Below are 26351 nucleotides of genomic sequence, written 5' to 3'. Positions count from 1 at the left end.
ACCCCACTTCAGATGCCAATCATGAGTAAAAGTTCCCCAGGTACCCACAAGTTCTGTCTGACGGCCTACAAATCAGAGGTTCCCACAATCCCCTCTACAGGTGTGATTAATTTGTTAGAGTAGCTCACAGAACTCAGGAAAACACTTAATTTACATTTACCAGTTTATTAATGGATATGGTGAAAGTTACAGGTGAATTAGCCAGATGAAGAGATAACAGGTCTGGGAGGGCCCTGAAATGCAGAAGCTTCTGTCCCCATGGAGTTGGGTGTGTCTTCCTCTTTGTACATGGATGTGCCCACCCACCTGAAAGCTCTCTGAACTATTGGGATTTTTTATGTAGGCTTCATCACATAGGCATGATAGGTCATTAACTCCATTTACAGCCCTTCTTTCTTCTCAAGGAATGGTGCTGGAGTGCGGCCGGGGGGGGGGGGGGGTGAGGGGGGTGGGGGGGTGGGGGGGAACTAGGGCTGGGAATTCTAAGCTTATGAACATAGCTTGATCTTTCCGGTAACCGGCCATCATCCAGGAGCCATCCAGAGTCATGTAACCAGAGCGAAAAACACTCTGTTCACCTAAGAAATGACAAGGGTTTCAGAACCCCTGTGGCAGAAACCAAAGGCAGTGTATATGTTTTCTGTCATCCTACTGCTCTCCTCTGCATTCCATCAGCCAACCTGGCTGCATTCCGTCAGCCACAGAACTGAGGGAAAAATTGCTGTAGCTTTCTCACGTTAATCGGAGGATATGATGTGTACTCACTCCCTCCCAACTATTTGTACCCTATAAGCCACAGTATGGAGCCCTGGCTTAGCTTCATCAGAGCACTCAGTGAGAGTGTCCTGATAATTCTCAAGAAAGAATATCTGTCAAAGGAATATGCAAGTGGTGTTTGTATACACAGACGCTATTCATATCTTTTCTTTTTTAAGTCTCATGTTCTGAAATAATTATATTGTGGGAAGTTGGCCAATTTCAGCATAGATAAAAACTAGATTACATACATTAATCGCTAGCTGCACAGAGAGGGGGGAACATTCCCTCTTAACACATCTTCCCCAACTATCTCGTTAACCCCCAGCAGTTCCTGGGGAAGAGACCTGTGTGCCTCACACCCCTACCAAGCTGCCAGGTTGCTAAGGGGTCAGTTAGGACAACAAGCCAAGACGAAGGCAGTAACCAAGATTTCGTTAATTTACTAAGACAGTGTTAGTGCTAGGCAACATATGTACCAGCTCTGTAATGCTCCATTTTTTTCCCCCCACAGAATGAGCGCCAGACCTGGGTCAAGCGCATCAGCTTCTCACTGCTCACATCTCTGGACAAAATGACCCTGTCATTTTGTGAGCCAACGGGGCCAGAGAGAGGAAGAGGAGAAGATACCAGCAGTAGAGAGAAGTTGTGAGTGGAGAAAAGTGTCTTAGGTCCTCCCAAGAAGGGGGTCTCCAAAGGGAGGCACTGGGGGTAGAAGGGTCCAGTGTGCATGTAAGCATGAGTCCCTGACTGCAACTGACTCCAGAAATCTGCAGTCCACCGGTCATGCACCAGGCCTTGTGTGGGGAAGGTGGCTTCCCCCCCACCCTGAGGCCCGCCAGACAAAGCCTTGTAATTGCCTACGGTCAGGCACAAAAGATCACAAGGAGGATTTGGGCCGGGAGCTGGACTCCTCACATGCAGCCTGAAGACATCTGATGCAAAGATACATACTTGAGACAGAGAGTTCTGGCATACCTACCTAAGGCTGAATGCATAGGGGTTCACCCGCAGGGTTTTGTAAAGACGGAGGGTGCTGCTACAGACATCTCCAGACTAGACAGGATCCTAAGAAGCAAGAGTTAAATGTATTAACTGAAGAGTTTTCAGCCTAAAAAAGAATATAAAGCATTCGTTTCTCAGTGGACATGGAGACCTTGAGCAATGCCACTCACCATTTTCAAGTGTCTGTTGACCTGAGGCTATTAGTTTTGTTTTTGTTTTATTTTGTTAATTTTGTTCTTTGTTTGAAGCACCATCGATAAAGTTCTGATAATACAGATATTGAGGTCAGTCTATCAGCTAGTTTGGAGGAGACATTTTTCCAGGTCTTTAAGTGGCAGTTTTGGATGAGGGTGATCTCCTTCAAAGTAATATTTTTTGTGCTATTAGTTTTAGCCGTTTTAGATTATATTTTGCTGATTCTATTACAGAAATGCCTGTAGCAAGACCCCAGGACTCGATTTCTTTTCTACACTTACAGGATAGACATTCTCTATTCCTATTGGATACTGTTTCCCTAAATTGCAGTATGTATTCCCAATACCAGGTGCTCTTTCCCTTCACTCTAACTCTGCCTTGGGCCATAGCTGCCTTTGCCAGCAGGCAGGTCCCACCTTGAAATCCTGAGCCCAGCTTCTCACTAGGCTATCATCTTCTGCCTGAATCCAAGGCAAGAGGAAACAGCAGTGTGGACTTTCCGGTCCAGGGAGCCCCTCTGAGTCCCCAGGACTCTTCTTGGAGATATTAAGTGAAAATAACTGGCGTGGTGAGTTCTTTTAGTCAGGAAGTGGGGCCTTAGGGATATTTACTCTGATTTTAAAGCTCTCTCCTTACCTTGAGTCATGTGTTTTTTTATATCCTCGTGTCATGGAACAGTTTATACTGGTTATATTTGGAAACATTCAAAACTGATTAGATTTTCCTGAAGCGGTGGCTAAGAATTCATATGGTGCATATGAATACCAAACAAATTATAATTTTTAAAAATGGAATCAAACAATTGTGAAACAATGGGCAAGACTCTCAGCAATTTGATGAATATAATATGGACTTTCAAGAATCAGCACTGGTTTGCAAATATCATTATACCAGGATGAGAATAAGCCTTTAAGTTTTCATTAGAATGTTATAAAGCCCTGGAACATACAGCAAGGTCAGTAAATAGCTGAACATACTAATTACCCGCAGTATTTAGATGACTAAAGAGAAAGGGATGAATGGCTTTTAAGAGCCATTTCAAATCTCATTATGTAAAACTAGAGAAACTTTTCCTAGAGAATAAGGACATGATGGTATCATTCTCTAGGTTCCCATGTCATCAGTTTATCCCCAGGGCACCAGGTCTGAGAACTGAGTTACAAACTTGGGAAAAACTATGAAATTCTCTCTACCCGTGATTAAGAGGATGATTTATAAGAAATTGGGAATATTTTCTAAGGAAGATATATCTACACTTGGGAAATTTTTTTTTAAAAAAAGGAAAGCTTGGCTATAGGCTAAGGAAAATTTCTCAAATTTTATCACAGTGACAGCTATCAAAGGCCAAGATGTGCCAATGGCTGACAAAATCTATTAAAGTTTATTCATGTTTTCAAAGTAAAAAAAATTGTTTAGCACAGTATCCCACATATCCAGACAGAGCTAATAATGTTTGTCTGCTAACGTGGCTAATCATTGACAGTTGTTATGATAGTTAGGACTACAGATTTTGCTCTGGGTACTTAGCAGGTAAGAATTTAGATTCCAGAAATGTGAATCAAGCACATTTTTGAGGAGCAAAATGTAGTTGCTACTCCTTTGATTGAAAGTGATATAAGAAATAAGTGAAATTTGTGTGTAAAGATATATAAAGTAGTTTAAATTAATATATTCATGCCAGTTGCATTATATATCTCATACCAGGGAGAGGAAAGTATGCAAGAAGACAAATATTCATATGGGGATCTCCTTATGGAAGCACCCCTAATTTCTAACATGATTCTTTTCTGTTTGCATTTATGCCATGAGGACACTCCAAATCTAAGTCAGTTGGTCTCAAGTAACACCCAGAAAGTCTTCAGTAGAACAATTAGGACTGGTTGCTGATTCAGGCCCTACGGAATAGTACAGGGAGAGCAAATTAAGAGGTTTAAGACCAGTAGAGCCTAGGCTCTCTAAATCATGTCTCTACTGCAATAAACCCACTGGGGTGAGTTTTAAAGTGTATCTATTTACTTTCTTTCTAATGGATGGAAATACAGATTTCTTGAAACAGAACAATCTAAACCCATAATAAAAATGAAATGTTTGTCTCTGATTGTCTGAATATAGGCACACTTGTGCCTCCACACTCTTTCATGGTGCTGAACTGACCCAGTCATAAATGAAGCCAAGATTCTGGTTTCATAAAAGGGGCTTTGAGATGACTGTGGTTAGTGTGATGAGAAATTAGGATAGTGATGAAGACTTTTTCTAGTTTTAAGTTGCAGGGAAAAAGACAAGGAGGTGACTTATATTTTTTATTCCAAATATAAATTCTACGTATCCAATTTATGTTAAGACAAGAACTCATTTGCTACCTGAAGAGTGGTAAATCCTAAGTGTGTCAGGCTTTGGGCTAGGAAATTTAGAAGAAACAGAAATTGATTTCTCCTTCATGAACTTTCAATTTGATAAGGGAAATAAGATATATATGTATATATAGGAAAGATGATAGTGATAGATGAAAGTATTATAAACACAGAAAATTGTCAAAGTTGAATTCCAACAGAAGAACCAATAAAACTCTAAAACTAATAAAATATGTTGTGTGGATGAAACAATCTAGTTTCATACATAATTGGGAAAACTTTAGGTGCAGATTTTATATGTGTGTGTAGGACTTTTTTGAGCCATTAATATGGTAATGTATGTGGCAAATTTACAAAAAGTATACAAAGTTCAATTTTGTATACCTTGAATTTGTTCTCCTACATAGACTCTGAGGGAATATGTCTAGAATACCGATGAAAATATGAGACCAGGGCTCACTGAGATTTGAACTGCATACACAGATTATGGTTCAACCCCAAAGAGGTGTTAGTTGTCACCACGAATGTGGAAAGGAGAACATGAAAGACCCAGGTAAGATAGCTAGAGATCAAGTGTATTTGGAGAGTAAGGAAGGGAGCATAAACCTAAGAAGTCAGATACAGGGAGAGAACTCCCGAAGCCAAAGAGAATAAATCTGTAAGGGGTGGCATCCATGTTTGGATGACACAAAAATCAAGGGGAGGAAGGACTCAGACAAGGTTGCTGAACTTGGAAATTGGGTGACACTGATTTAAAAGAAGTTTTGGCTAACTGTTGAAGACAACACACAGTGATAAATCACATAATGACTATGGAGAAATAAAAACTAAGCATAAACTAGTTCTCAAGCTATTAATACTTGAAGAAGGACAGGTTATTTGATGGCACCTTGAAGACAGCAAACAAAATGTGCAGAAAATAGGTTTCACTGTGGAAAGGTTAACTTTTGTCTCTAAGGAAGAAAGGTTTAATGAAGAGGGAAAATACCAAGGCAAATAATTAATCGTGAAGGATGATCCTGAAGGAGTGGGTAAAGGTAAAAAATGAACTGATTTCCTTTGAAGAAGATAATGTAAACTTCTTTTTTAATTTTTTTTTTTATTTTTCCACAGGGGAGGAAACCTGATAGAACATATCTTGCCTGACAGTTTCTCTTCTTCTGAATGGTGTGTTCTCATCTCACTGGCATCTGGTTTTATAGGTTTCGTAGCATTTATGCTTACCTTTGAAGCACAGAGTATGCTTTTATCATATCTACAGAAGTAATTTCCTTTAGAATACTACAAAATCATTCTGAGCACTTTGATTTGGCTGATTGTGGCACTCCTTTCTTTAAGAGGTAATTCAATTCTGGAATTTAGCCTTCTGGAAAAATAGTTCCACTTGTACTTGCTTTATGATGAAGACATCAATCCAGACAGCATGTCATTTACCTTAAATGAATAACATCCCTTCATAAATGGAATTTTCCCTCAAATTCATTAAAAGTGGATAATTACTTTGTCTTCGTTCCTTTTTCATGTATATATTGAAAAGTAATAAAGGGGTGGGGAATACATGGACTGACAAATGATACAGATTAACAAGAAATCAGTAAGAACCAAACCTTATGTGTATTTTTAAAATCCACCTTACTTTGAATAAAAAAATTCTTAAAATAGATGTATAGAATATAATACCAAACAGCATGCTAACTAATGATCAGTCATCAATAATCATCTCAAATTGATTATGCATGCACATGCAAGGCCATAGGAATTTTTAAAATTTAATATGCCTGCTATTATTGTTGAAGATATCTGGAAGCCCTATTTGATAGTTAAATTATAAAAACAGTGTTGTAATAATTGAGTTAAAAAGTTTCAGAGTATGTTCTCCTAAGTCAATTAAGGAAAATCATTGCTTTGTCTTTATTCCGAGTTGTTGGCCTAATATTCCCAGTATGAGCTTGGTTCTAGATATTTCATTTCCTACAAGAATTGGAACATAGCCTACTCTTGTGCCCTGACACATCAGAAGACAATGGTGTCTTAGTTTCCCATTGTTTGCCTATCCACTGAAAAATTTCATTACTCTATACTGTACCATTTGTCTGAATAGATTCCTAAAGTTGACGAGGGCCAATTCTTATAATCCTTTTCCATTACTGATGCTAATGAAAATATACTACCAGGTGGATCCATCTCCTAACATTTATCCAGCTTTAATTGCATGCACTGGATTAATCCCCAACATCCTCCAACTGCTAGAAATTCTGTAACGACTAAACAACTAATCCCCCAAAGAGGCCTACTGTTCAAATTTTAATACTTAAAAAAAATCCATGTAATTTGAAAGAAGAAAAAAAAAAACTAAAACAGCTTATGATTGAGAAATATTTTATAACAAACTGCTTCAAAAGTACTGATACACAGTGCAGCTTTGCTGGAAGAACTTTAGTACTAAAAGTGCCTCATATAAATTGGTTAGTCCAGGGTTAGAAGGGGGCAGAGAGTGGAGAGGAGATGCTTCAGAGCAGCAGCCCAAGAAATTAAAGATGCTAATGTGGAAAGAAGGGAAAAAATACCCCCAAAACCACTAAAACAGAAACACACACACACACACACACACACACACACACACACACCATGTATTACATAAAGAAAATGATATGAACAGTTAGGCAAACGTACTTAATACATACTTGACCCAGTATCCTGAAAGCATGGACTACAGACCACTGATATTTAAAAATTCAGATTTCTTAGCAGACAGGCCAGGAATCTGTATTTTTACAAGATCTGTATGTGATCATCTGTGTGTGATTATTCTGTACACTAAAGTTACAGGACCAAATGTTAGAGTATAGAAGAGGAATAAAAATAAATCCAATGATACAGATTACAAAATAGATATTTTCTTTGTGATACACTAATGTCAAAAAAAGGATGAGTGAAATAATAAATAAAGACCAACATTCCAAGTCATTCCAAGTCATAGCTTCCTATAATTAAGCAAGGTTATTATGGTAAAAATGGTGATCTAAGAGACAATGTTTCTCTTTTTAAATAAATGTTTCTTAAATGTTTTTCTTTTCAAATAAAAGGATTACAATATATAAAATTTGAGTATTGAAATACTGCCTAAAGTAAGGCGGATTCATGATTATTGAGTAAAGTCCAAATGTACACACATAGATGCATAGGAAGGTATGTTGATAGGTAGACACAGAGAAAAGAAAGAAAAAAGTCCCGTTTTTTCCAAATACAATAATAAAGGGAAAAAACACAAAGCTGTACAGGAAAAGAAAAGGAACTTATTAAAAAAGCCAATTGGGTTTAAAAGGTTTCTATTTTTAAGAAGTTTTCTATTTTTTGGGGAACCCCAGAACTTTTCTGGTGAAGGTTAAATATGTATTCTTCATAAAGACCAAATCTCTTCCTGTGTACTAACCTCATCATCTGACAGATGTCTGATATTATAACATTGTTGTCATTGTGCATGTTTACATATAATTCAAGAACCAAAACATAAATAAACAAATGGGACCACTGTGTAAGCCTTGGTACAAGAGTGATTCTGTGCTCTGGCCTAGAGATTGGAAACAGATGTAAACATTTGTAATTATGCATGTTTCAAGCTGCCTTTCATGCACAAAAACAGTTGTAGAAATTGTGGGTGGAGCTGGCTGAACACAAACATTACTTGCCTTTCTGAAGTGTCGAAGGAGAGATTAGAATAAATGTAAGCACATTAATCATGAAATGAAATTGTTAGAAAGGCCACTTACTTGTGAACTTCTGATGTCACTCAAAAATCAAAGTTTTGAAACTTGCTTCAGTTATTTTTCTATGTTTATGAACTAATATAACATAAGATGGGAAGGAACATTACGGAGGGCATTTGCTCTTTCCCACTGCCACTTTTCAGCCATTCCAGGCAAATGATCCTTGGGCTTTCTTTCCTGACATATAGGTATAGCATTGGAACAAAATACTAACCCACGCCTAATAATAACAGTCATTAACATGCATGTTAAATGCCAACATCCATTTTCCCTTTTTACCTCTGCAATGAGACTCCAGTTTTTAGCTGATTGTAGTACTCCTTACTACACAACCACGTTTCCCATCCTCTCTTGTAGCTAAATGTGACTAAATCTCTGGACAATTTCATGTAAGTGAACATACGTCAGACTTCCCGGAGGTCTCCTTAAATGACCTTCCTCCCTTCTTCACGCATGCACAAATGAAGTCCCTTCGAAAATGGGAGGCACAGGTTGAAGATGATGGAGTCTATACAAAAAATGGGAACCAGTGACTCAAAGCACTGAGTGAGAACAGTGAAGCTGCCATACCAACTTTGATTGCCTACCACCAGAAAACCCTTAAGTGATAGAGCAATACGCTTCTATCTTATTTAAACCACTGATTACTTATTGTTTACTTGTTTGTTTATTCTCAGCTGAACCAAATTCCATACCCAGTACAGATTAAATTCAACCAATCTGTATAATATGTTTACCATTGGCCAGGGGCTGCTCTATTTGAGGCTACAGTGATGAATACGAATGGACATGTTTAGCTAACAGTCTGGTGCAGGGGTCAGCAAACTAAAACCCATGGGGCAAATCTCCCCACTGGGTAAATAAAATTTTATTGAAACAGTCATTTTTATTCTCTATTGCTGCTTTCACACTACAATTACAGAATTGAGTAACTGCGACGGAAACCTCATGACGCAAAACCTGCAATAATTACTGTCTGGTACTTTACGGAAAAAGTTTGACAACTCTGATCTAAGGGGAATCTAAGACAAACAAACGGACACTTAGAATAATGTGTGGTATATATGATAGGAAGGGTCCTGGGCACAATATAAAGGGCAGTGAATAATATGGACATGAGAGACCAGAACATATTTCCCAGAGATGGTGGTGTTGAAGATGAACTCAGGAGGATAAGTAGATGTGGACCAGGTAAGTGACTCAGTGAGAGCATTCTAAGTTGAGGGAACTGCACAAGTTCAAAACCCAAAAGTGACAAATGCTGTCAAGTAAAATAAATATTGTGGGGTGCCTGGTGGCTAAGTTGGTTAAGCATCTGACTCTCGGTTTCAGCGTAAGTCATGATCTTACAGTTCTTGGAACGGAGCCCTGCGTCGGGCTTGTGCTGACAGCACAGAACCTGCTTCAGATTCTCTCTCTCTCCCTCTCTCTCTGCCCTTCCCCCATGTGTGCAGTCTCCCCCCCCCCCAATAAATAAATACATTTTTAAAAAGACGAATATTGAAAAGCACCCCATGAGAAATGGAAGAACAACACCAAACTTAGAAGTGGCTACAGAGAAAGCTAAGAAGGATCCAGGATTCAGCTCCGTAGAGCTTAGAAAAATCATCATGATTTACTTCTTAGTGAACTTTGCCAGGTATTTGCTTCTTAAACTTCATTGTCTCTAATTTTAATTCAAACCAGAGATAGAATTTATTTTAGGAATGCAGTTAAATTAGATGCAAAGTGTATGAGAGTCAGGGATAGAGCTAGCAGGTGCAGAGCTTGCCCTTGAACCAACCTTGCCCACTAGGCCTGGGTGCCAAAAGTAAGGATGAATAAGAAGCCTTTGAGTTACTCGGTGAATTGCACATCCTGAGATCCACCATTTAGAGACTCTAATTGAATGATCTGGGATTGGGCTCCGAAATTGGGAATTTACACAAGTGAAAAAGGAAATTTCAATGAAATTGATCCAGAAGCAGTTCTGCAAAATGCTGCTTTAGGGCAGACCCCTACATCAGAACATTCTGGAACACTTGAAAAAGTTAGAGACCTGGGTGATATCTTGATCTAGCGAATATAAATCTGAGGGTGGTGCACTTAAACCAATGTATTAATAAGCTTTCCAGTGGATTCTGTTATGCAATAAAGTTTCTAAAAAACGTTTCTCTATTCCTGGTCCTGTTGCACAAATCCATTGGCACGTATGACAGTCACTGCCCACAGGAAGAGAAGCAAGGAGGAGTGTCTCTAAACCAGCGGAGCAAATGATGTGAACATGTAGCAACTGCCAACTCATGACTCTTGACTCCGTTTCCTGTTTTTTCCCGTTGTATGTTTCTTGGATCTCTCACCCTGCTCCCCAGCCATTTCTTGACTTCACAGCTTCACATACAGAGGAAAATAGTCAATATGTTCATAGAGGCTGTGAACAGAGTCACTGTTTTATTCAGGAGCAACTTTCTTTGCTGCAATTTCTGGTGTCACAGACATGCCTATAGTTGGTCAGAAGAAATTCCCAGGCTTAAACCAAAATATTCTGGCTCTAAGTCTACAGTTTAAGTATCGATGCATATTTAACACAGTAAACAGATAACCTGTTAAGAAGTGACTCAGAGTAGCTGTAGAACACACACACACACACACACACACACACACACACACACATGATGCATGGACACACACACATTTTAAGACAGCTATTTTGAAATAAAAGTCTCTTTTTAAAAATTTATTCCCAATACTGCAGTCTCCCTAGGTATCTATGAAGAATAGATGAGGTTCTAGCAAATCTCAGCTAATTCTCTTCACAACTGATACTTGCTCTAAATTACATCCTGAAAACTAACAGGCTATTGTCAAGTCACATCGGACATGGTGTGAGGTCTGTATACACTCACTAGTCTTGTCTTCTAATCGTCCCAATGAATAAGCCAAGTTTTTCTCGCGTTTAGCTCATTTTTCAATCCAGAAAAGAGAAACTGTTTTAGATATTTCAAGCCGAGAAAAGAGCTCATAAAAAGAGGTGATTTTAAAGGTATTGGAAGGGCTGGAAGAGCACACGTGAGAAAGGAGCTTTTACCAAAGCAGCCGTGAGGCCCCTAGCTGCCAAAATGCAGGGGCCGACACCGGCTGCTACTGGCAGTTTCCTTGCAGCCACGGCAAGAACCAGAAACAAACTACTTTTCACCTTCACCTTGCCTTCTAATCTCTAGACAGTTCATCCCTTTGGCAGAACCTGCATGGAAACCAGCTGACAAGCGAGTCTGGGAGAGAAATTTTCCAGTTCTAGTGTCTTGTGCTAGAAAGACGAGTAAGGAAGGGCAGATACGAAGATTAGCGCCAACAGAAAATTGATGGCAGAACCTCGTGCATCAAAAAGTTTAAAACAACCTTATACCTCATCTATTGACGAGAATAAAGATGTAAGAGAACATATAGCATTTGTAGGAAATAGGAACGGATCTAAAGAGCTTTAAATCTTCTGTTCTTGTACAGAATAGCTAAATACTCTACATTATTATACGTTCCATCAAAATACGGTCAAAGGATTCCATGAACACAATTAAGGAAATCATGACCTAAAATTTTTAAAGAAGTAATAAAAATCAGGGGCGCCTGAGGCGCTCAGTCAGTTAAGAGTCCAACTCTTGATTTCACTCACCGTGAGACTTGGTGCTGGGCGTGGTGCCTACTTGGGATTCTCTCTCTTCCTCCCTCCCTCTCTGCCCCCCCCCCCACTTTTGCACACACACACTCTTCTCTATCAAAATAAACAAACATTTAAAAACTAGTAAAAATCAATATTAATTTTAAAAATTCCCTAATTGTTTTTAGTTAAATAAAAAATTTACAAAGAATGAATATATGTAGTGTGGATATATGTATATATAATATGTAACATGTATAAATGTGTATATATGTAAATAAAATATGAATATATACTTATCATTATGACTACATTCAAATATCTTCCTGTATGGATATCATATCTTATAGATGATACATATAATACTTATACTATAATACTTCTATATAATAATATACTTATATATAATAAAAAGTACATCTGCAGAAAGAGATATGAATTTAGTAATAATTTGAAATTGCGGCTTCAGCTAAATACTTTTGCTTTCACTGGCACAAAGGCAGACATATTTTTAGAATATAGAAGTATAGGATTCTGGGTATCCATTTCCTAAGTTGATTTGCACAGTGTACAAAATTTGAAAGTACTTAAAATCAAGCTTACATGAACATGAAGGAGACATTTTGCAGTCATGTTTTGAAATGACAAATCTCCTTCAAAGAGAGTATACATTTCTTAATCTCCAGTTACACTGACCTACGAGATTTCCTATTCCTATTTACTATGCAGCTTCGATTTGCAGTTTAGCAGTAACTTTGAATGACTTACTTGGACTCTGTTTGGTACATGAGGAAACACTCGGTCAGAAGGTAATTTTTGAGTCATCATTTTATACAGTTCCTGTCACATCTTAAAGTAGCACATAGCTGACTCTTATCAGCCATTTTCAAAAATAGCCATAAGTAGAAGTACAGCCTACTAAATATTATGTACGTCTCAGTTAAATCTGGCTAATAATGCTCCCTTTTTTTTATCAGGTAATGCAGGTATTAGGTCCTATAAGTGAAAATATGTCCTAAGAAACTTTTCTTTCCAATATACCATATAGTTATACACTCAAAATAAATAAAAACAGGAAGATTGTGGGCAAATGCTTGACAAACATACATTCAGATAATTTCCCCTTCTAGATTACAGAAATAGGAGAAACTGTGTATTGAACTCTACCCATAGCCTTTGATAAAATAAACAAGGAAAAATAACAAGGAAAAATATACTAGAGATAGCTAACTCTCATGATAACGTAGATGATGTTTATTATGCATTTGTTTCAGACCCAAAACCTACTTTAGCAAACATTTTGGTTCTTTCCAAAGACTAATCATAGAGGGTTCAGAAGGTATGTGGGAACTTTCTATACTTTCTGATCAATTTTCCTGTAAACCAAATATATATGGTAGAGTTTGGGTGTGAACAAAGAGAAAGAGAAAACACATATATTACTGGTGACAGAAGGTACCATAAATTAGTGATTTTCAAATATGAAGCATTATCAGAATTACTTGGAGGGCATATGGAATAAATCACTGGATCCAGCTTCCATAGTTTCTGGACACTATTTTATAAAGTTATATCGATATAACAAGAAGTTCAGACTCTTTCAATAATTATCGATGCTTTATTTAATTTTTAAATATTATTTGCTGTACTATAGGGAAGGTTACATAAAGCCATTATTTTGTAACCATATTTAGGATTTTACTGATTGTAGTCAATTTAAATATCTAAGAAATGTGGTTTATTTCCTCTGGGACTTTTTATTTGCTAATTGGGAAAGTAGTATTGAAACGTTTCAAGAGGATACCCTAGTAGTGTTTAATAAGCTAATTATTATATGGGGTATAATACAAGTGATAGCTCCATGCCCAAACACACAAGCATTCAGTCATCTAAAACATTCAGAATTTTCACAATTATTTTGGAAAACACTCAAACTTCTATTCTTTTTCTCACTTCATGCATTGACCCAACAAAAGAAAACAGAGTATAAATTCCAGCTTCATGCAAAAGAGATATTAGGCTGATCAAAACCTCTATTAGTTTGGCACACTGTCATCTACATAGAATTACCCGATTCCGCCAATCCTCTTGCCCCAATTTCTCAGGTTCACAAGAATGGATGACTCCTGTGTTATGTCCTCTTATTTCCCAGGGCAACTGAGCTCTTCTCTATCTGCACAATCATCTTAAAGCCAAGGTTTATATTCTTTTTGAGGCAGCAATGAGACAATCTAGAGTTTTAGTGCATATTAATGACCAAATGTGCCCCGCTATGTGGCTTAATACAACAAAATTTTATATTTTTCTAGCTTTATTAAAGAATAATAAACAAACAAAATTGTGTATATTTATGTTGTACATTGTGATTTGAGTGTGTGTGTGTGTGTGTGTGTATGATGCTTTGATATGCATTGCATTGAGAAATGATTACCCCATCAACCTAATGAACATATCCATGACCTCACATATTTTGTGTATGGGTCTGGTGAGAACATTTAAGATCTACTTTTAGCAGATTTCAAGTATACAACATAGTAATATTAACTATAAACAGCATACTATATATTAGAGCGCCAGATATTATTCATCCTGCATATCTTAAACTTTGTATCCTTTGACCAACATCTCCCTGTTTCCACCACCCTCCAGCCCAAGGCAACCACCATTCTACTCTGTGCTTCTATGAGTTTGACTTTTTCAGATTTCACATATAAGTGAGATAATGCTGTATTTGCCTTTCTGTTTCTAGCTTATTTCATTTAGCGCAATGTCCTCCAGTTCATCTATGACAGTTTTTCCTTCTTTTTGTTTGTTTGTTTGTTTTATAAATTTTCCATTAATCCATCGATGGACACTGAGGTTGACTACATATCTTAACTATTGTGAATAATGCTGCAAGGAACAATGGAGTCCAGATATCCTTTGAGATACTGATTTCATTTCCTTTTAGGTATATAACCAGAAATGGAATTGCTGAATCACACAGTAGATCTGTTTTTAATTTTTTGAGGAAGCTCCACACTCTTTTCCACCATGGCTGTACCGATTTACATACCCACCAACAGTGTACAAGTGTTTTCTTTTTCCACATCTTTCCCAACATTTATCTTTTATCTTTTTGACAATTCTAACAGGTGTGATGTAATATCTTATAATGCTTTTTATTTGCATTGCCCTGATGATTAGTCATGTTGAGCATTCTTTCATGTACCTGTTACCCCTTTGTATGTCTTTTTTTTTTTTAATGTCTATTCAGGTCCTGTACCAATTGTTTAATGAGTTATTTATTTTCTTGTTATTATGTTTGAGTTTCTTATATATTTTGGATATTAACTCCTTATCAGATGTATTGTTTGCAAGTATTTTCTCCCATTTTGCAGATTGTCTCTTCATTCTGTTGATTGTTTCCTTTGCTGGGCAGAAGCTTTTAAGTTTGATGCAATGCTTTTGCTTTGTTGATGCTTTACTTTTGCTTTTGTTGCTTATACTTTGGGGACCATATCCAAAAATGTATTGCCCAGACCCATGTCAAGAAGCTTTTTCCCTATGTTTAATTCTAGTAGTTTTACAGTTTCAGGCTTTATGTTTAAGTTGTTAATCTATTTTGAGTTGATTTTTGTATAAGGTGTGACAAAAGGGTCCAATTTCATTCCTTTGCATATGGATATCGAGTTTTCTTACCACCATTTTTCAAAGAAATTGTCTTTTCTCATTGTACATACTGGCCACCTTTGTCAAAGATTAATTGACTGTAAGCGCATGGATTTATTTCTGGACTCTCTATTTTGTTCCATTGGTTTATATGCCTGTTTTTGTGTGGGCACCACTGTTATTTTGATTACTACAGCTTTGTAGTGTATTTTGAAATCAGATAGTGTGATGCCTCCAACAGTCTTCTTTTTGCTTAAGATTGTTTTACCTATTTGGGGTCTTTTGTGGTTCAATTTGAATTTTAAGATTTAAAAAATATTTTTATGAAAAACACAATTGGATATTTGATAGGGTTTGCACTGAATCTATAGACTGCTTTGGTTAACATATATTACTTTTCATGAGTCCATGGGAAGTGGATAATGTGGTCCAGACTCTTTGATTTTCTTTGGGGTGACTCACCTGTCTGTGTTCAGCTAGTTGGTCTCTGCCGAGCACCTCTGTTGTCCTCCATTTGGTCTTCATCAACTTATAAATAGTTATTCTGGATGTGTTGTCATGATGGTGCATATTTTCCTGAAACAGTGGAAATGCTTAAATCTTCTTGAACTCTAGGTGTGTGTCTGTCATATCGATACTTCCATCATACTCTATTGGCCAAAGAGAGTCACAGGGTTAGCCCAGATTCAGCGAGGGGGAAACAGAGTCCACCTCTCAACTGAAGAAGTAGTAAAGTTACAATGCAAAAGTATGCCTTGAGGGAGAAGTGGTGAATTCAGCCATCTCTTGCAGTCCGTTTATTACAGTATTTTCCTCCAAATACAGACATACAGACATAATTCCAGAATAAGTCATTAAGTGAATCCTGAAATAGATGAGACATATCTGAATTTCAAGATGACATTAAACTAGATAATTTCTGTGATATGTGTGGAGAAGACAACAGTATGTAGCTGTGGGTAGAAGCAATGGTTAGACAGATTTGTAATAAAATAAATGGCCTTATCCAAACATATTGCCAACCGAAGAGACCTTTACAGTGGTATAACATAAGGCTTTCTTCTCGATCAGGTTATATGTAACACATCACCATTTATAAATGACTTGTATAAAAGCATGGTTATCCAAATAGAAAATGACATGAATCTGGAAGGAATAGATACTATTCTGGATGACAGTATTTGTGTCCAAAAAGACCTTGACAGGGTTAAATAAGGATCAAATTTAATGTGTAAATTTTAATGTAGATAAATTTAAGGCACAGCAATAAAATTGAACTCTCAAAATGTCCAATTACACACTGGTTTAGCTGGATAAGCATCTTAAGGGCTTTAGGTAACAGCTGCTTCAATAATAATCAACAGTGTATGCAATTTACATTAAACATCTGTGAATATAGGTCACATTAGTATATGAACTCTGTACGTTCTAGAATAGAGTATTAATCTTCTTTTCCCCCAAACCTCAATACTTACTGTGACTTCACTCTACAACTAAGCTTTTGAATACAATAGTGATAATTAGTTTTAGCACTATTTTTGAAACTGAGTTTCAGTTAACTTTTCAGGGCCATTTGAAAATCAAATCCTTTGGGCATCTAAATTCTCATTAATTAGTAAAAGAGCACTAAAACTTGGTAATATTCCGAGTCAAATAGCAAATATTGTAAGTATCACAGCTTCTGATTATAATATAATAAAGTTATAAATGAATAGCAGAATTTAGTCATACTCTCAGAAATGAAAAAAAGAAAAACATGATATCTAGGTTTTGTGCTATTAACAGAAATTAAATTTTAAAATGTACTATGACTCATGAACTTAAAAATGATTGCAATTATATTTTACATAAAAATTGATGATATATGGTCAAGCATAGACTCAGAGGGAAATACATAAAAGTATTATTTTTAATTTAAAAGAAACGGATAGACGTCTGGCTTCAGCTTAAGATGAGGAAAGCTGGAAATAATGTAACTCCCACCCTAAAAAAGGGAAGACAGTCATTATAATTTATAAAATCATTACTTTTCCTGAATTCATAGGATCAATGAAATTTTAAGGCAAACCACTTTACAGACTTACAAAAACTGGCGAAGCAATAGGGTCATCGAGAAATTATCCTCAACCCTTTAGTGAGAAACATTTCATACCCTGATACACAAGAACACAAGGCATACCTAACATTGACGCTGGGGGGCAATGAAAAGTCCCTGGCCATCTTCAAAATGTAGCAAGCACCAAGTGGCACGCGATAGCAGTCAATTGCTTAAGGAAGGACAGGAATATAGGCAAATCTGCTGTGATGCACACTAACAAAGAGAAAACCTAAAGCTGAGAGTGAAGGTGACTTTGAGGAAAACTTTCTGGCCAAGCACACAAGTAAGAGAAATTCTAGAGGATTCCGAAGCCAATGGTAACCTGAAAGTAACCATAACAACAAGAAAACTCAAACCCAGCTCAACTCTAAATCAGATTGACTCAACTCTAAAACTGACAGCCAAGATGAGGTCCAGGGTATGTTTTACCATAGTGAATGTTCCATATGCATTGAAAAATAACATGTGTTCTGGATATGAAACGTTGACTAAGGCAAGTCTCATTCTAGGCTTAAAATAACTAAACCTCTACAAAGTAAAACAATATACATCAAACCAAATAAGCTCACTAACTAAAGTGGAATTAAATTATACATCAATAATCATGATATCTGAAACATCCTCAAATATTTGTAAATAAAAGAGCACACTCCTATTTATTCCATGGGCTAATGAGCAAGTATGAAGAGAAAACTGAACATCATTTGTACTGAATGACAATAAGACACTATATATCAAAATTGTGATGTTCTAGTAAAGAAATACATAAAGGAAAATTTATGGCAATGACACATATTAGGAAAGAAAAATTGTCTTAAGTCAATGATTTATAATCTGATTTTAAGAAACAAATATAAGAGTCAATTAATGCAAAATGAGCAGAGGAAATGAGATGATTATCATAAGAGCAGAAATAAATCAATTTTAAAATAAACAATAAGACATGAATGAACTCAAAAGATGGTTCTTTGAAAAGATCAATAAAATCGATAAACATTTAGCCTGACTATCTCTCCGAGAAAAAAGGAGAGAAGAAGCAAATTACCAACAACACTAATGAAAGAGGAGACAACATTATAAGACCTAAGAATATTAAAAGTGTAAGAAACTATTATAAAATGATTTTATGGGGTTTTTTTTAAATTTTTTTTTAAACGTTTATTTATTTTTGAGACAGAGAGAGACAGAGCATGAACGGGGGAGGGGCAGAGAGAGAGGGAGACACAGAACCGGAAGCAGGCTCCAGGCTCTGAGCTCTGAGCCATCAGCCCAGAGCCCTACGCGGGGCTCGAACTCACGGACCGCGAGATCCTGACCTGAGCTGAAGTTGGACGCTTAACCGACTGAGCCACCCAGGCGCCCCGATTTTATGTCTTTAAACACAACAACTTACATGAAAATAAATTTTAGTTCTTCAAAAAACAAATGGCCAAAAATTCATTCATTACGAAGTAACCTGAATGATCCTGTAACTGTTTGTAAATTATCTTTAGCTTAAAAATCTTTCCACACTTTTATTCCTGGTTTGATGTGAGTTTGGTGTAAGAAGTTAGTATTACATCCTAACAAGTAGTAGAAAGCTAAACCGACTGGGAAATTGACAACTTTTCTTGGGTCCATAAGATAAGAAGGACACTGGGTGAATAAACAACTGCCCCAAGATTGGAGAGACAGACAGGCACGTACAGGGAGTTACAGCTTACTAGAACAGGGATTCGAAAGTGGAAGCTACCTTGGGAATGAGTCCTGAAGTAGAAAAACTTGAAACTGATGAATTGCTAATGTATTTGTATAGATAACTCTGAGAGGAGGCCCAGTCATGAGGAACCCCATAATCCTCGTGATATTGACCTCCAGGAGCCTAACCACATTTCCACAGTAAGTACCAGAGAAAAATCCCCTCCTTTATCTGGCAGAATGGAGAAAAAAAATACCCTTTTGAAATACACCAGAGCACTCAGTTCTTCTTAACAAGGCCTGTTCTCAGAAGAAACTAGTTAGTCAGAGCTTAACCTGCTGAGATATTATCCGAGTCTAACTAACCTGGTATAAGGGAAATATCCAACTCCGGTTAGTTCTACCTTTCCATATGGGAGAGGGGAAATGTCCAACTCCAGCCTATTGTAGCCATCTTGTTCCACCTAGGGGGAGGAAAAAAAAGTCTTGAGAAACACTTGTGAAGCTCACAGTTTGGAGACAGAGGCTCACTAAAAGACTGAGACATAATCATAGGACTATAGAGCAGTCACCCCTCCCCCCCCCCACACATGACTCACCACCACATGACTAAAGACCTATTTACAGCAGTTTCTTTTATTGTGTACATCATATACAGCTATCAAGAAAAAAATTACAAGGCATACTAAAGGACAAAAACCAGACATGGGAGGGATGTTGGAATTATCAAACCAGGACTTTAAAACAACTATGATTAATATGGTAAGGACTGTAATGGATAAAGTAGACAGCATGCAAGAACCGATGGGCAGTGTAGGCACAGAGAGGGATACCCTAAGAAAGAACAGCAACAACAACAAAAATACTAGAGATCAAAAACACTATAACAGAAATGGCAAATGTCTTTGATGGGCTTATTAGTAGACTGGACAAGACTGAGGAAAGAATCTCTGAGCTAGAAAATAGATCAACAGAATCTGCACAAAAACCTTTACATGGATGCTTATAACAGCTTTATTCATAATTGCCATTGTCTTGGACGTAACTAAAATGTCCTTTAATAGTTGGCTAGATTAATATACTATGACATATTATTCAGGGCTAAAAAGAAATGAGCTCTCAGATCATGAAAAAAAATATGAGGGAATCTTAAGCGCATGTTACTAAATGAAAGAAGGCAATTTGAAAAGATTACATGGTGTATGATTCCAACTAGGTGAAATTCTGAAAAAGGCAAAACTATGGAGACAATAAAAAGGTGAGTGCTTACCAGCAATAAAAAGGTGAGTGCTTACCAGGAGGGGGAAGGGATAAATAGACAGAGCTTAGAGTATGTTTAGGGCAATAACACTACTCTGTATGATACTGTAACGGTGGATATGTGTCATTACACATTTGTCCAAGCCCATAGGATGTATAGCACTAAGAGTGAACCCTAATATAAACTATGGATGGCTACAATGTATCGATGTAAGTTCATTAATTCTAACAAATGTACCACTCTCAGGGGGATGTTGATAATGAGAGAGACTATACATGTGGATGGTAAGAGTCTGTATTGGCAATCTCTGTACCTTCTTATGAATTTTATTGTCAACATAAAACTTCTCTTAAAAAAGTTTGTTTTTCTTTTTTTTTCTTTTTCTTTTACAACAGGTGTTGGTGAGGATGTGGAAAAAAGGAGAAAGGGGAACACTCTTACACTGTTGGTGGGAATGCACACTGGTGCAGCCACTCTGGAAAATAGTACAGAGGTTCTTCAAAAAGTTAAAAATAGAACTAGCCTAGGATCCAGAAATTGCGCTACTAGATATTTACCCAAAGGATACGAAAATACTGATTTGAAGGGATACAAGCAACCTGATGTTTATAGCAACATTATCAACAATAGCCAAATTATGGAAAGATCCCAAATGTCCATCAACCAATGAATAGATAAAGAAGAGGTGGTTTATATATACAATGGAATATAACTCAGTCATTAAAAAAAAAAAATAATGAAATCTTGCCATTTGCAACAACATGGATGGAGCTAGTGAGTATTATCCTAAGAAAATAAGCCAGTCAGAAAAAGACAAATACCATATGATTTCATTCATATGTGGAATTTCATAAACAAAACAGGTGAACTTAGGGGGAAAAAGAGAGGCAAAAAGGAAACAGACTCTTGACTGTAGAGAAAAAACTGAGGGTTACTGGAGGGGAGGTGGGCAGATGGATGGGTTAAATGGGTGCTGAGGATTAAGGAGGGCACTTGTGATGAGTACTGGACATTGTAAGTAATGAATCACTAACTGCTACACCTGAAACTAATATTACACGTATGTTAACTAACTGGAATTTAAATAAAACTTAAAGGAAAAAAAAAGTTGTTTTTTTTTAATATTCCCCAAAGAAAATTTTAAGATCAAATGTCTTTACAGGTAAATTTTATCAAATATTTAAGAGAGAAATAAAATCCTGAAAAAAATTTATCGAAAGCAGAGGAAGAGACTTTTCTCAACTTATTTTATTTTTTTTTAATTTTTAATTAAACATATTTTTTTTTCATGTTTATTTTTGAGAGAGACAGAGCACAAGCGGGGGAGAGGCAGAGAGAGAGAGGGAGACAGGGAATCCAGAGCAGGCTCCAGGATCTGAGCCGGAAGTCGAGAATCCATGAACTGTGAGATCATAACCTGAGCTTAAGTCAGAAGCTTTACCACCCAGGCACCCCTCCTGACTCATTTTATAAGGGTAGTGTCATCCTGATAATAAAAGCAGGCAAAGACACTGCAAAACAAAGCAAGACAAAACAAAACAAAGCAAAACAAACTATAGAACACAATTCTTCATTAATATTGATATAAACCTCCTCAATTAAATACCAACGAATAGAATTTAGCAATATGTCAAAAGTATAATAGACTATAACCAACTGGAGTTCATTCTAGACATGCAAATCTAGTTTAATATTCAATTCTCCATTAGTGTAATTCACCACATCAACAGACTAAAGAAGAAAAAACAATCATCTCAAAAGATACAGAAAAACATTTGGCAAAGTTCAATAGCCATAAATGATGAAATAATTTAGCAAACTAGGAATAGAGGTGTGCTTTTATAAACTGGTAAGTGCTTAAAGCAAATGGTTAAATACTTTCCTTTAATATCAGGAACAAGGCAAAGATATTCACTCTCACTGCTTCTATTCAATACCATACTCAATATCCTACTCAGTGCAATAAGGTAAGAAAGTCAGAAGTCATTCCATTTGGAAAGAATGAACTAAAACTGTCTCTATTCACAGAGTCGATTATTGCCTATATAGAAAATCCCAAAGCATATATAAAGCAGAAAGACATAGAAACAAGGAGCAAGAAACAAAGAGAGAAGGAAAATATGTAATTATTTAATGCATTATTTCATAAAGAAAAAAATCTAAAAATACCAGTTGTAGGCACATAAAAAGTAAATTTGAAATATATATTAGAAAATTTATAGACAATAATTTATTTATAATTTGACAGCTAGTTTAGTATATAGATTAATATGTATTTTTAAAAGTAGACATAGCATAGGCAAATCAAAAAACTAAAGCAAACAAATACATTTTGGAAAAGGTTGTATGAAAATGAAACAAATTTATTCAATAAAAATTAAACAGAAAATACCAACAAAGTTAATGATTTCTTTGTCAAGTAAAACTCTCAAAATTAGATGTGCAAAAATTTAAAATAATGAGAGATAATGTGTCAAGAAAAATCAGAGATCTACTAAAATACATCTTGAGCCCAGGTAGTTTACTAGTAATTAATCCCTGGCTTCCAAATGAGAGAAAAATCATTCTTCAATATTCATTGTTTTTCAACACAGAAAGTAGAAATAGTAAACTAAAAGAAAAATCCAAAACTTAGCTCTTTTTATAGAAGTCTAAAATCTAAACATTTTAAATATTAAGCTAGAATTAAGAGTAATTAAAGACAAATAAATAATTGGAAACCACCTACTTTGGAGGGCAGTCCTTTTTTATCTTCCTGATCTTATTATTCTGTATCCATTCTATTTCTTCAAAAATATGCTACACACACATACACACACACACACACACACACACAATTACAGACTATAACCCAGGACTGATCATTCTTATTAGTCCAGTTCACGAGATACAGTGATGGGTGGGCTCCAAGCAAGAACTATATGAGTTCTTTCCCTGTTATACAGGCTTTGGATAGAGAAGTCCTGTTTCCACTGGGTTGCTTGGATGGGAAGATGTAATGCTCATCATGTCCATAGCCATCATGGAGTAAGTGATTATTGACAACTGAATGAAACCAGCACGCATAGAGAAGTAAAGCCAAATGGTAGAAAGAGACAGAGACTTGATGAGCTTCTACAACCAGCTTCATGCAACTCTAGCCAAATAATGGGTTCCAACTGGTTCTTGGTTTTGCTCAAGCTAGTATAAGATTTACTTTGGTGATTTTTCATTTGTAAATGTAACTTTACAACCTACATATCAACAATAAGGAAATATTTATAAACCCCTGAATGTAACTTGACATTTATATTAAAATTTACATTTAGTATGCATTTATGTTTTTATTAAATTAAAACATTAAAATATGAATAGAGTTTGTGTGGTGTCATCATGGGATTTTTTACATATTTCTCTACTTTTCTGTTGTTTTAAATTTGAATGTGTTTGTTTATATGTTAAAATTTAAGAAGACATAAAATCATGCATAGAATACACATCCCATAACTTTTGGAACTACACATTGAATTTACATTTTTTAAATGTTTATTCATTTTTGAGAGAGAGACCATGAGCGGGTGAGAGGCAAAGAGATGGGGACGGGTAAATGGAGAAATCGAGGCAGGCTCCACACCATCAGCAGTGAACCTATTAGACCAAGACCTGAGCTGAAGTCTGACACCTACCCAACTCACCCAGGCAGCCCCATTTAATTTAATTTTTAAATGCATCAACATCTACATGAATTCAGAGGGCACTTTATGTTTTTGGGGGTTTTTTTTGTTTTTTTTAAGGCTAGCCAAGGCAGAGAGAGTGGAAAGAGTAGAACAAAAAATTCAATCTGTAACTGACTGAAAAATCAATCGAGATAACACACTACCTTTGAACCAGCCCAGACTGTACTTTATCATATTTTGTGTGTGTGTGAAATTGCCGTTCAGTTACAACTTAAAAAAAAATCATTATACTAACTCCTTTCCTAATGCACTCTGGGTTTCACTCTCTCGTATATGATAACTCAGTGGGTCGTGGTTTAAGCTCCTCCACCATTAATTTTTGACATATTTTCTTTCATCTCATTTACTCTATTATCAGGAATCCGGCTGCTAGGTTTATATGATCTATCATGATTTTCGATTCTTAGATAGTTTAAAGCACATATAATTCAAAGTTTTCAGTTAATTTATTTCTAAAAACTGTCCTCCAGTGTGGTACTAAATGGCCAATTGGAACAAATATCTTTGTAAAAAAATAGGGTTTTTTTTTGCTGAAGTTCATTTTGACATGAGCATCTTAGCTACTAAATATCCTTCCAAACGTTAGAAAGTTGCTGCCATTCTAAATTCTCTCAGTAGTTCCAATCTGCTGTCAGGCAGGGAAGCCATGCTTTTTTTTTTTTTTTTTTTTTTTTTTTTCTGTCATGATCTTATTTAATTTTAAACATCTTCAAAGTGCTCACATATGAACTCATGAGCGTCTTCTCACTATGTGTATAATTTAATTTATAAATCTTTTAGTCATCAGTTTAGTTTACTTAGTGTCTTAAGTATTTTCTAAAATTTCCTAAATGAAAGATTAAAAAATATATTGTAATATTGATAAATTGTTCCCAGTAGAGAGTCATACAAAATGGAGATGAACTAAAAGTTACCAATCTTATCCTCAAAAAATGGCCTCTTTCACGCTGTTTCTAAATAATCTTTCTGCTGTATATCTTCATTTGTACTTGTAATAGATACATACAATTAAATTTTTATGCTTTTTGAGTCATTTGTATACCCTTTTAATCCATCTTAACTATCATATCAGTTTTTAATTATAAATAAGATTTTTGTTTTTTCTGAGTGGGGGGCAAGTGAGCGAGGGGCAGAGAGAGCGAGAGAAGAGAGGTTCACCCAAAGTGGAGCTGGTGCTCACCTGAAGCGGGAGTCATAATTAAGCCATTTTAAAACAACCTTTTTGTGGGGCGCTTGGGTGGTTCAGTCTGTTAAGCATCTGGCTCTTGATTTTGGCTCAGGTTATGATCTCACAATTGGTGGGAATCCAGCCCCAGTCCAGCTCTGTGCAGGCAGCACGGAGCCTGCTTGGGATTCTTTCTCTCTCCCTCTCTTTCTGCCCCTCCCCAGCTCATGCTTGCTCTCTCTCTCTCTCTCACATAAACTTAAAAACATAAAAATAAAAATAAATTAAACAATCCCTTTGTATAATGCCTTAACTTCATTTTAAGCAATATGGAATACAAGCCAATTTATTCAAATAGAGAAAAACTTCTGTTTAATGCACTTTTCATGCGTAACAATTGGTATCAAAAGATCAATTTGCTATGGAAACTTTCAACGTATTATAAGTTACACCATTATTTCTGTCAAGCCAGATTAATGTCTTAGCTATACATTTAGCACCTTTATCAGCCTCTAATTATTTCAGAAAAAAAATAGACCTATTTAGTCAAATCCACATGAGGAATTTTATGGATTTGAATTTTTTTCTCTAAAGCCACCAGTTGCAAGCGCATCCCCAGTTCCGCCCCTCCATGGTTCAGGGAAGAATTGGTGCCATCGTGAAAACAAATTGCTTTCAATATCTTCGTTCAAAGATGTTAAGAATTCTATCCTATAATCCTTCTATCCCCGCCCTTGTCCTTACATAACTTTTACATAAGCTAATATTTGGCACCTCGATTTCTCAGAATAGAGTTTTAAACATGTCTGCCCTCCTAATTAGTGCACGACCAGCCTCCTGTTCTCCTGCCCAGTGTGCAGCTGACAAGAAGCAGAACAATTTGACAGCAATGTGTGTGGTGGTCAATGGTTCCATGGAAAATGAGAGGAGAGGGGAGCTGAGCCTGTGCTGTCTAGTGTGTGATTTTACATCAGCCAGTTCTTCTTAATAAAGGGAAACGTAAACCACAAATTGGAGGCAGCAAACATAGTGACCAAAAATGTGATTTTTTATAAAAAGCGCTATTGTCATTATC

At 36.3% G+C, this 26351-nt stretch overlaps 1 long non-coding RNA gene across 1 annotated transcript; it reads right to left on the bottom strand.

Moving 5' to 3' along the window:
• Positions 1-1752: 1752 nt before the first annotated feature.
• Positions 1753-25473, bottom strand: LOC122198810. The gene is made up of 4 exons (XR_006193169.1): positions 25292-25473; positions 19501-19598; positions 15822-16009; positions 1753-1824 (listed from the first exon to the last, which is right to left on the bottom strand). It is a non-coding gene; the product is annotated as an uncharacterized LOC122198810 (long non-coding RNA).
• Between the last annotated feature and the right edge of the window lie 878 nt (positions 25474-26351).

Source organism: Panthera leo, chromosome C2 (assembly GCF_018350215.1).
Source record: "Panthera leo isolate Ple1 chromosome C2, P.leo_Ple1_pat1.1, whole genome shotgun sequence".
Lineage (NCBI taxonomy): Eukaryota > Metazoa > Chordata > Mammalia > Carnivora > Felidae > Panthera > Panthera leo.
The sequence above is the reverse complement of the archived record's forward strand: the minus strand, read 5'-3'. Positions and strand labels throughout refer to the sequence as shown.